Source organism: Sus scrofa, chromosome 1 (genome assembly GCF_054392235.1).
Source record: "Sus scrofa isolate SSC_HxYL_T2T_F1_AM1 chromosome 1, Sscrofa_HxYL_maternal_Yorkshire_Landrace_v2.0, whole genome shotgun sequence".
In the NCBI taxonomy this organism is placed as follows: domain Eukaryota; kingdom Metazoa; phylum Chordata; class Mammalia; order Artiodactyla; family Suidae; genus Sus; species Sus scrofa.
In genome coordinates this window covers 99,447,729-99,460,737 of record NC_139383.1, presented here as the reverse complement: position 1 = coordinate 99,460,737, position 13,009 = coordinate 99,447,729, and the positions used below count along the sequence as shown (strand labels likewise).

General features: G+C 35.2%; 1 pseudogene; it reads right to left on the bottom strand.

Moving 5' to 3' along the window:
• Positions 1–11,165: 11,165 nt before the first annotated feature.
• On the bottom strand, positions 11,166–12,074 carry LOC110258881 (olfactory receptor 4P4-like; annotated as a pseudogene).
• Between the last annotated feature and the right edge of the window lie 935 nt (positions 12,075–13,009).

Below are 13,009 nucleotides of genomic sequence, written 5' to 3'. Positions count from 1 at the left end.
GGTCCAGGATAGACAGAATATATATATATATATATATATATATATATATATATATATCACCTGAAATGTTATAATTCATGAGCCTATATTTAGAAATTTTTATTGAGAAGAGGAATGATATTCAAGATGCTAACTGAGTTTAATACACCTCTTTAAATTGTCTCAAAGAATAAAAAATTGAGTATTCATTTAAATGCTCTCTGCCAAGACTCTGTGTAAACATATGCTAATTGATTTCCTTTAAATCTTCCAGCAAATCATGATCAACATCGGCCTTAGATGACATAAATTATTTTGATTAACCAACAACAGTTTTAGATGCTGCTGAAAAGATGGCACTGATTGACTAACAATGTTTCATCAAATACTTATAATTTTATGTTTAAAAAATTAGGATTGATCGTTAAGAGATATCTTCACAATCTCTGCACTTTCATAGTATATTTTTAAGCCCTAACCTCACACCTGGCTTCTTAATCAATCCCTATATAAATATCCTCTTCAATTCTCCCTATTACTGATTAAAGTAACATTGCTACACATATCACAAATAATCACACTGTAATGGAGATGAAACTTTAAGAACCTGAATTAATTTAAGAACAAATTATTGAGAAATAGCTTCTGATGATTCCCCAAATCAGATGGTAGTTAATATTAGCCAATATGTAAAAAAGGCTATTTGCTTGAATTTGAATAAAATAATAAACCTGAATATACTACTGGCTTGAGTTATTCATTGCATGTATCTGAAATATGTTCCTTACCCCTCCCTTAGGTATATTAATTTTCTTACATAATTTTAAATCTCCAAGTCAAGAAAGCTGGGAATGTCCTCAAGCAAATCCAGTTCATCAATCTACTTTTATTAAGAGTTTACTAAAAATACTACTTGAATCTTAGCCATAATTTTTTTTTCCTTTTTTCCTTTTTTTTTTCTTTTAGGGCCATGCCCAAGGCATATGGAGGTTCCCATGCTAAGGGTCCAATTGGAGGTACAGTTGCCAGCCACAGCCACAGCCACAGCTACAGCAAGTCTGTGACCTACACCACAGCTCCCCACTACGTGGGATCCTGAACCCCCTGAGTGAGGCCAGGGATACAACCCACAACCTCATGGTTCCTAGCCAGATTCGTTTCTGCTGTGCCACAATGGAAACTCCATATCTTAGCTATACTTAATTTCCTACCTGGCAATTCTCCTTGATTCAGCTTCTTCACAGACATAGAATTACCATGATTAACTGTTACATATTTTAATGTCTTTAAAAATTATGAGTACAATTCAGTCATTCATTATAATTTCAGGACAACCCCTGGTTACAGGTTTAAATTCAGCTTGTAACTTCAGAGATAATCTTTGCAAATCAGTCAGTTTCTTTCAAAAAAGTTTTCCAGTTAGGAAATCTAGGAAAATATTTCCTGCTTTATAGAATTCAGATTGGTTTTGAGACAACTTTCATCACAGATGAGGAAGCTTTTGAAGAGACTAACAGTGCGAACATGACAGTACTATTGTATTAAAATGAATGTACACAAAGAAAAATAGCTTAAATTAATTTAAAGAAGCAAAAGAATTTTTATATAGTAACACAACTAGTGTATAGAAAAACAGGTTTATAATATAAGTTTTATTACCCCACTGCCTGCATTTATAATTTCTCAAAAGTAAAAAACCAAAGCAACAAGATAAATTTAACATTAACCCTACCTCACCCAACTCTAAAGTTTGCACACATTTCTCGATCTTCCAGACAAAACCAAGATACTTCCTCAAATAGCCACTGTCCAATTTTAGCCCCTCAAATTCAAATGGAAGATGTGAAAATGGAAACACAGAACTATAAGCTAAGCTAAAGCATATATGAAAATTCATAAATCCAGTCAGTTTAGAATCCTATCATTAATAAGCCAGCTCTACAATGTAACACAAGTAGAGCTCACACACTTTTGTAGGAATAGGTTCATGCTTCTCTCAAGCATGAATACTACCATGGCATCTTGGTTCTTGGCCATGTAAAAAAAGTAGGTAGATAAAAATATTGGGGGACATGCCCTAACATTGCCACTTCTTATGTCTATAAATTTACATTCTTGGCTCATAAGTTTCATATCTGTGAAATGAGGGAATTGCCTCATTGCTCTAAAAACCTTTCCAGCTTTAAGTCTACTTCAGAATTAAAATTACCATAATCTTGGTCAACACTGGCCATCTCCCTGGAGCTATATGAGTGTGTCCCTTTTTTATATACATTCACCCAATAAAATAGGCAGTATTTTTCTGACTTTCATCTTGTTTTCTAGAATATGTCATCCCACTCTCAGTGGACAACCAGATCCTCCTTGAATTTAGTGTTTCCTTAAACTAAAAATGTCTTAGACTATACAATTGACAATAAAGCCTATTTTATTTTATTTTTATTTTTTCCTTTTTAGGGCTTCCCCTTGTGGCATATGGTGATTCCCAGGCTAGGGGTACAATCAGAGCTACAGTTGCTGGCCTAGGCTACAACCACAGCAATAGGATCCAAGCTGTGTTTGTGACCTACACCACAGCTCACAGCAATGCCTGGTCCTTAACCCACTGAGTGAAGCCAGGGATCAAACCTGCAATCTCATGGTTCCTAGTTGGATTTGTTTCTGCTGCACCATTACAGGATGACTGATACAGCCTATTTTAAAATCAGCTGTTCTTCAACATTGCTACAAGTAGTTTACAGTGTGTTATTTCAAAATAAACCTTATTTTCTGGAGCAATAAAAAATAAAATAAAATCATCTGTTAATTAGTGCTTATTCTTAAGCCACTAGTTAAAATATATTTTCAACACATACCACATATCTGTGGAGGCTCACAGCAAGGGAGAAGAAAAAAATTTACTCACATGCTTTTCCTCTGTACTTACTTTGAATCTATTCTTCGTTCATAGCATTTTTTTTTCTGTCCTCTCTTCATTGAAATTATGGTCATTTTGTAATTGTTTAAACAATTTCCTTTCAAGTTTCTCACTTACGTGCTACTGATGAGTTTCACTTTGTAATTTCCCCCAAATATACGTAAAAGTACAAAATTCACATAATACTAGTAACTGCAGTTACATAACACCCCACCCAATGAAATAAATGATGGGAGGTTACCCCATAGAAAAATGCTTGAAGACAGGAAGAGTACTGTGTTTCCCAAAACTAGTCACATCGAGTTTTTATAGACTCTATATTTATATCACCACATCGTTCCTGAGGGTTTTTAGGCTGAAAGCTTAGGAAAAACTTAGGTAAACTTTATATCCTAAAGCTGCACTGAATTTGTTTCCTCCCAAGACTGTACTTATTTAGTTCAAGTTAATTACTTACATGTCCACAAGTAATCAACTCACCCGTTAGTGTCCTTCTAGATCCAAGTTACCAGAGAAACTCTACATGTGGATTACAAATACCCTGAAAAAAGAGATAACTCTGCAGCATGTTGTCAGAATCCCTTTTATTAAGTCTTGAAGACTGAGATCTGCTATTTCTGCAGTTTTAACTTCTTCTCTCCTTGCTATCACATAAGGAAAACTGTAGTTATGCTCCTTATATTAAGAAGCCATCTCCATCCATCCCCAACTAATGCTTTTATCATGGTCTCAAGGGAAAAAAGAAATGTGTGTTCCTGAATGTATTTCCAGTTAAGGTGATTTTTTTTCTTTTTTCTGGAACGTTACAGACATAGAAAATTTTCTTTCATGACTCTAAGTTTACAAAAGGCTTATTAAACTCGTTTGTCAACAGTGGAACTGACATATTAAAATTGGGCTCTAGTGTTATATCACTTTCAATAAACTGTCCTCTTTTTTACATCTATATTCAAAACTGATGCTTAATTCAGAACTGCTCTGTGAGCTCCACTAATAATAGCAAATCTTTAGTAAACATGTACTCTATGTCAGGTACAAGTGATGTAGTTTAACTTAATTATCTTTAGAACAACCTTATGGGATAGGTACTATTACCAATCCGATCATGCAGATGAAGAAACTGGGCTATAAAAACACACAACAGAGAGAAGTGGTTCTCCAGAGACAGAGGTTACATTTTCTGGTGGGGGGAATGTTTACCTGTGAAAGGATAGAGGTTTAGTTTGTTTGTTTGTTTTTGTTTTTTTTTTTTCTGTCCTGAGAAAGAGCTATATAGGAATTTACTTTATAGTGTTTCTTTGGGTATCTTATTTAATAATTAAAAGTTTAAAATAATAAAAGTATAACTATAACCTAAGATGATTGTCCAAGGTACTGAAAATGAACACAAGCTGTAAATCTGCTTTGCCTCTAAATACAAATTGCCAAAGGATTCTGAGAGAACTCCTTATGATAATTCTGTTTCATACAATCCAAGCAAACATTTTTTTTCAAACTTTCCCTTTGGCTTTCAGATATCTCTCTCAATCTTGACTGAGTAATATTTTTGCCTCTTCAAACCTCAGAACTTTCCCAATGGGATCCCCTATCTCCCTCTTCTCTTTTTTAATACACTTCATCCTCCTTCTCCCATTTGTTCTAGTGTACTTTTGCTTGTGTACTCAAAGAAACTCATTCTCTCCCTTAAGGGGGATTCTCTTCCCTGTCAACAAAAATCACCTAAATATTTTGTCTGGAATTCATTCCAAATATCTTTAAAAAGGTCCCATAAAAAAAAAAACTAATCAAACTGAAAAGCTTTTGCACAGCAAAGGAAACCCAAAAGAAAACAAAAAGACAACTTTCAGAATGGGAGAAAATAGTTTCAAATGATGCAACTGACAAGGGCTTAATCTCTAGAATATATAAACAATTTATACAACCCAACAGCAAAAAAGTCAATCAATCAATGGAAAAATGGGCAAAAGACCTGAATAGACTGTTCCCCAAGGAAGATATAGAGATGGCCAGCAAACATATGAAAAACTGCTCAACATCGCTGATTATTAGAGAAATACAAATCAAAACAACCATGAGATCAGTCAGAATGGCCATCATTCATAAGTCCACAAATCACAAGTGCTAGAAGGGTTGTGGAGAAAAGGGGACCCTCCGGCACTGCTGGTGGGAATGTAAACTGGTTCAGCCACTATGGAGAACAGTTTGGAGATGCCTTAGAAATCTATACATAGAACTTCCATATGACCCTGCAATCCCACTCTTGGGCATCTATCCGGACAAAGCTCTACTTAAAAGAGACACATGCACCCGCATGTTCATTGCAGCACTATTCACAATAGCCAGGACATAGAAACAACCCAAATGTCCATCAACAGATGATTGGATTTGGAAGAAGTGGTATATATACACAATGGAATACTACTCAACCATAAAAAAGAATGACATAATGCCATCTGCAGCAACATGGATGGAACTAGAGACTCTCATACTGAGTGAAATGAGCCAGAAAGGACAAAGACAAATACCATATGATATCACTTATAACTGGAATCTAAAATCCAGCACAAATGAACATCTCCTCAGAAAAGAAAATCATGGACTTGGAGAAAAGACTTGTGGCTGCCTGATGGGAGGGGGAGGGAGTGGGAGGGATTGGGAGCTTGGGCTTATCAGACACAACTTAGAATAGATTTACAAGGAGATCCTGCTGAATAGCATTGAGAACTATGTCTAGATACTCATGTTGCAACGGAACAAAGGGTGGGGAAAAATGTAACTGTAATGTATACATGTAAGGATAACTTGATCCCCTTGCTGTACAGTGGGAAAATAAAACAAAATAAAGAAAGAAAGAAAGAAAAAAAATTTTTTTTTAAATCTTGAAAATTATATTTATTTGTATGGTATATTTAGAGGTGATTTTTAAGAGCTGCAGATCATGGATCTAAGTTCATTTTCTGCAGTATGGACATTCAGGTGTTTCAGCACTGTTTCTTAAAAAGACTATCCTTTCTACATCAAATTACATTTGCCTTTGTGTCAAAAATTGGTTGGCATTATCTGTATGGCTCTATTTATAGGCTCTCTATTCTGTCCCATGGATAGGTATGTATAGATTTTCCCTAATACTACTCTGTCCACCAATACCATGCTGTCTTGATTACTATAACTTTATAATAATTCTTGAAATTGTGTAATGAGTCCTCCAATGTTGATTTTACGAATTTTTGAAATTATTTCAGTTAGTCTAGTGACTTTGCATTTTCATATGAATTTAAGCATCCATTTGCTGATATTGAAAACAATGAGCTTGCTGGAATTTTGAGTGTGATTGCACTGAATCTAAACAACAAATTGGAGAAATTGGTGTGTGTGTGAGTGTGTGTGTAATTGGAGTATAGGTGACTTGCAAAGTTGTGTTAATTTCAGGTGTACAGAAAAGTAAATCAGCCATATGTAAACATATACATCCATTCTTTTCCCCATGTAGGCTATCACAGAGTACTGAATATATTCCCTTGAGCAATATGGTAGGTCCTTGTTACTGATTGATTTTGTATAAGGAAGTGTGTATATGCCAATCCTAACCTCTAATCCATCCCTCACACTACCATTTCCCCTTTTAGTTTCAAAATTTTTGAGTCTTTGTTTTATGAATAATTTCTCATAACATTTAATTTGATTCCATATATTAGTGAAATTGACATATTAACAACAGTGAGTATTCTAAAAAAAAGTCTCTCTCACTATTAAATATTATGTTAAGCTATTTATTATTCATAGATATTTGCATTAAGCTAAGGCAGTTCATTTTTTCCCTAGATTACTGGGAGTTTTAATCATGATAGTATATTAAAACAAGGATGAATTATTCGTATAAATTACTTAACAAAGTGTTTGATGCACATTACCAATTATTTTTATTACATTTCAAGACTCGTATATGAAGTTTTTTTCCTTACTGAATCCCTTTTGGTATAATCAATTGAATCTCCATCAGGTCCTGTGAAAGCAGCATCATGACAGAAACACCTGCAGAGACTGCTCTCTGCCTCCTGCACCCAACTGTCCCAGCCAAACAAGCTAGGCTTGCCTGTTACTTTAATTATAATCATAACTGTAACAAGAATAAGCTTGAAGATTAATTGTAGATTATGTGTGCTGAATCATGCCAGGACTTTACACAAGTCATACCTGAGCGAGGGGCTCTCAACACTGGGCAAGGTCTGTAGTTAGTCCTCTTAGTGAGGGTATCAGATTCTGATCTATCCCCAGTAAGATTCCAAATATAGCAGAAATGCTGAAATAATCACCAATTAGAAGTGCTCCTTTGCATCAATTCAGCATTCTAGGGAGTTCCTGCTGTGGTACAGTGGGTGTGGTGCAGCTTGTCTCTGTGCGGCTGTCTGTTCAATCCCTGGCCCAGCACACTGGGTTAGGGATACAGCTTTGCTGCAGCTGTCGCATAGGTTGCAGCTCCAGCTCAGATTCGATCTCTGGCCTAAGAACTTCCATATCTCATGGGTATGGCCAAAAAAAAAAAAAAAAAAAAAAAGAAAAGAAATAAATAAAATCCGCATTCTGCATGGATGACCAAACAACTAAAATACATTTGATGAGCTATGTAAATAAATTCATAGGAAAGACTGAGCAGACAGAAAGAGTAAGATATAATCAGTATTCCTGCAGAGGAGAGGTCCCACTTTGTTACTTCTCTGAAAAGACTAGTTTCTTTTAGGTAACAGTATCATTCACACATGAAGGCATGAGAATGGGAGTAACAATGACAGGGGACACAAGAGCTTGATTGGTTTGCCTGAGTCTGAGGCTAAATCTTGTAGCTGCTATTTATAGAGAGAAAAGGACTCATTCAGGAGACCTAAGTTCTCTTCCTTCTTCCTTCTCTAGGTAAATATGAGGCTTATTTTATTTCTTCTGCCTTGAGTCATCACCTCATGTCCTGACAATATTCAGGGTATGTTTTTTCTTTTTTTTTTTTTTTGCCTTTTTAGGGTTGCAGCTGCAGCATATGGAGGTTCCCAGGCTAGGGTCTAATTGGAGCTGTTATGGCCGGCCTACTCCACAGCCACAGCAATGCCATATCCGAGCCACATCTGCGACCTACACCACAGCTCACGGCAACGTGGATCCTTAACCCACTGAGCGAGGCCAGGGATCGAACCCACAACCTCATGGTTCCTATTCAGATTTGTTTCTGCTGTGCCATGAGGGGAACTCCAATTCAGGGTATTTTTAAATTCTGAACTGGAATGTGTAAAATGTGGAGAGTTAAGAAAAACATAAAACTGAATTTCTCATCAAGGATCACGAAGTGTGAGATCTCTTGCCTCCTCTACCCATCATCTACAGGAAATGCTCTTACATTCTCTCTCATTATCATCTGTACCTGATCTCCCACTCCATCCAGAAGCTGATTCCGGAAGTAGGTTATAGAAGTCAGGCACAGATCACTCCTAGTTACCATCCCTGCTCCCAGCTGCCTCAATTCTCTGTTCATTTCATTCCATCAGGCACAGACTCCAACCCTCCATGGCCATGACTCTGTCTATTCTCTGCTTAAGCACAGAGAAGGGCTCCCTATCACCCCCCTCATACCAGTCACAGTAATGATTACAGAGAGAACCCTGGATACCAGGTTCTGCACAAGGACTTTTCTTTCCTTATTTCCTCTACTCTGGAAAGAAGTTAGTATTCTATTATTGTTATTATCCCCAATATTATTTAAAACCATATTTGGTACAGCCTTTATTCCAGCATCATTCCTTGAATGCCAACCAAAATGAACTTATCACTGTTTAGTATTCAAGACTGTAGTTCCTCTCTTTTGGCGCTTGCTTATGTCTGCCCTTCAAGAGGAATGTTCCACATCCTCTTGTTTCACTTATGTTCCACTTATGTTATAACTGGAAGTTTGTCTTTTTGACAACCTTCTTCTAATTTCCCCTTCCCCACCTCCTCACCTCTGGTAATGGGTTTTCCTGTTTGTTTTTTGAAGGATAATTGACCTACGACACTATATTAGTTTCAGATGCACGACCAAAAAAAAAGAAAAAAAGAAAAAAGAAAACCCTGCCAATTGCAACAACATGGATGTACCTTGAGGGTATTGGACTAAGTAAAATATGTCAGACTGAGAAAGACAAGCACAGTATGATCTCCCTTTTCTGCAAAATCCAAACAATCCAACACCTAAAACTAGAGAATAGAAGGGGAAGGGTGAGGGAAATGGAGAGTAAACAAACTTATAGTTATGTGATGAACTACATATAACTGGGATTCCCATGTACAGTATAGTGACTATAGTTAACAGTGCTGACTTTCTTACATACCTGAAAGTTGCTAAGGGAGTTTATCTTAAAAGTTTTCATGCTCCCAATAAGACAATTTTGTGATATAATGGATGTGTTAACTAGCTTCATTATAGTAATCATTTCAAAATATACACATGTATCAAATTGTCACCTTTTGTACCTTAAACTTACACATTATTATTATTATTTTTTAATTATTATTATTTTGTCTTTTGGGGGCTTCCCAGGCTAGGGGTCCAAATGGAGCTGTAGTCGCCCAGCCTATACCACAGCCACAACAATGCAGAATCTGAACCACGTCTGTGACCTACACCACAGCTCAAGGCAATGCCAGATCCTTAACCCACTGAGCAAGGCCAGGCATTGAACCTATGTCCTCATGTATACAAGTTGGGTTTGTTAACTATTGAGTCACAATGGGAACTCCCTCCCACAATGTTATTTTTAATTTTACTTCAGTAAAGTTGGGCAAAAACTGATGAAATGAAAAGTCTATAGTTCAGTTAATGTATCAATGATGGTTTTTGAATTTTGAAAAATGTACCATGGCAATAAAAGATGTTTAAAATGTGGATAATTGGGTGAGGTGCATACAGGAACTGTTCTATCCTTGTAGCATTTCTCTATGTCTAAAATTATTTAAATATTCATGCAAATGTCTTTTAAATTGTTCACAACCTCAAGCCACCCAGCTAGCTCAGTCAGTAGAGCATGAGACTTTTAAAATGTTTACAATCTCTCCAAATAAAGATAACCCAGTTTAATGTATACCATTCACACAAGAATGTGCATAGAGTACAAATGGGTTTATACTAAACACACTTTTTGTCAAACTGTTTCTCAAGTAAAATGGTAAATTTTATGTTATGTTGTAAGTAAATTGTGAAAAGCAATTAAAAATAGAGTTGTAGTAAATCAGGAATTGTTTGGTTTCATTAGCAAATGCTTCATATCTCTTAGAGAATTTATGTGGCCCATGATTAAGTGGGGTATGACTAAGAAAGGAGAAAGTGCTTAGATACATTAGATAATTTGCTGAGTCAAACCCAGATGTAAGCATAGAAAGCATTTTATTGATTATGATGGAAAGATTTAATTTTTTTATAAGAGCTTACACATGACATGGCTATCTTTTCTAGGCATTCTTACTTTATCTTTTCAATTTCATGCGCTTCAACTTTATTATACTCAGAGTTTTAGTTAAAAATGAAAAATCTAAGAGTTCCCTTCATGGCTCAGTGGTTAACGAATCTGACTAGAAACCATGAGGTTGCAGGTTTGATCCCTGGCCTTGCTCAGTTGGTTAAGGATCCGGCATTGCCCTGAGCTGTGGTGTAGGTTACAAGATATGGCTCAGATCCTGCATTGCTATGGCTCTGGAGTAGGCCAGTGGCTACAGCTCTGATTTGACCCCTAGCCTAGGAACCTCCATATGCCATGGAAGTGGCCCAAGAAATGGCAAAAAAGAAAGAAAAAGAAAAATCTAAAAAAAGCAAGGTTAATCAATGTGGTCAAGTTAAAACTGTAAACAAAGGGGAAAGATGAAACTCCTAGTTTGTACACTGAAACAAATAAATATCTCTTTTCCTTCAGGGTTAGTCATTGAAGATGAACACAGAAAGCATCAAACTTTAATTTTCTAATAGCATCACAATTATTATTTTACATATCAGTGGTCACTGCTCATAGAGCAGTGCCTTCATTGATATATCCCGGGTCATTTTTATGCATATAACCCTACTCACACGATCTCAAAATCCCACAAAATTAACTAAATTTCCAACTCAATTTTATAGTATAATTAATATTTAATTGGTAACTACTATTAATCTTGAAGTCCTATTTATGTCTTTCATAACATAATAACAATGGAACAATGTGAATATCTCGCTGAAATAAAGATATTTCTTTATTCACTTTAAAATGAAGATGTTTAGCTATGATATTGGACACCATACTTTTCTCATGGCATTTTTCATTTCTGAATTTCTTAGTGTATAGATTAAGGGATTAAACATAGGAGCAATGAGGGGGTAAAACAGTGCAAATACTTTATCCTCAGGAAAAGTGGTAGGAGGTCTAAGATAGGCAAAGATTGAAGGAGCAAAAAATAAAACTATCACAGTGATATGAGAGCCAGGTGGAGCGGGCTTTGCATCTTCCTTCAGCTGAGTGATTTCTTAAAGTGAATAATATAATGACATAAGAAAAAAATAAAACCACAAACGTCATTAAGGTCACCATTCCCGAATTGACATAGTGACACCAGTGATGTTGGTATCAGTACAGGCAACTTTTAGCAAAGGAAAGATGTCACAAAAATAGTGACCAATTTCATTAGGACCACAGAAAGGCAACTGGATTATCACAGAAAATTGAGGAAAGGAGTAAATGGCTCCACCAGCCCAAGCAGCTAAGACTAGGAAATTGCATATTGTCCGGTTCATGATAATCATGTAGTGGAGAGATTTGCAGATAGAAACATAGAGATCAAAGGCCATGACTGTAAAAATTAAGACTTCATTCATCCCAAAGAAATGCATGGAAAATACATGTAACATGCAATTACCATAGGAGATGGTTTTTCTTTCCATAAGCAGGTCACCAATTAGTTTGGGTGTAACGCTAGAGGTATAGCAGATGTCCATGGAAGATAAGTGGTTGAGGAAATAGTACATAGGTTTCTGAAAAAGAGGACTACATTTAATAGAAATAAGAATCAGAAAGTTTCCTATCAACAGGACAATATAACAGAATGAGAAAAGCACAAAGCAAAATGTTTGTATGTTCTGGTCAGAAGAAAGTCCCAAAAGAATGAATTCTGAGATATTTCTCTGGCTTTCCATATCATTCATATTGTCATCTGTTATAAACAGATGGCTTAAATATCTGAAAAGAAAAATCATGAATCTGCTTTTAAAACTAGCATAATAATAATTTTAAATTTACGAAAAACAACATCCATTTGTAGTGACACTAGTTATCTCAAGATTTAAGCTTGATTTTTTCTCTTATTTTACAAATTTATTGTGAAATAATGTCATCATGGGAAAAATGAAATAATTTTCAACATTACCATAGGATATTTAAATGATAGAGAAAATATTTTTATTGTTAATTATTTAGATAACAACAAAATTTAATTTATAGAATTTTTAAAATATACATATTTTTAAATATATAAGCTTTCTCCATTGGGTCAACTGCACTTCTTCCAGGATGATGTGGAAAGATTTTCTCTTTTATTTGTGACTGTATCCTCAAGAATGCAAATTTATTGAAATTATATCAACTCGAATTTCTTAATTTGCTTAAAAAGATCACCTTTGCCATGTGAACAAACAATATAAATTGGACGTTTGAAACTAATAGTCTTGGGAACACTGAAAGTAAAGAAGGTTGAAACTATGCAGCAAAATATAAATTTCAATTGAGTGAATTTGTGAAAAACAATCAGCAAATTCACTCATTTCTCCTATTAACAGAAAAACCTTGTATGTAGAATCAATCAAACTTTCTGATGGCAAATGACAAATCAAAGATAATTTGCCTGATCATATTTGAATAATTCATATTTCATAAGTTTTTCAAGAATTATGTATTAGTTTTATATACAAGGTAGGCAATAAAATTCAATTAAAAATTTAATACAGAAAATAGCTCTATGATAGATTTATTGTCAGCACAAAAGGCCCTATTTGTTGCATTAATGAATGGAAGGAAAATTTAAAATTTTCATCTATTGTACAATCTTGAGACATTATTTATACATAATAAATAA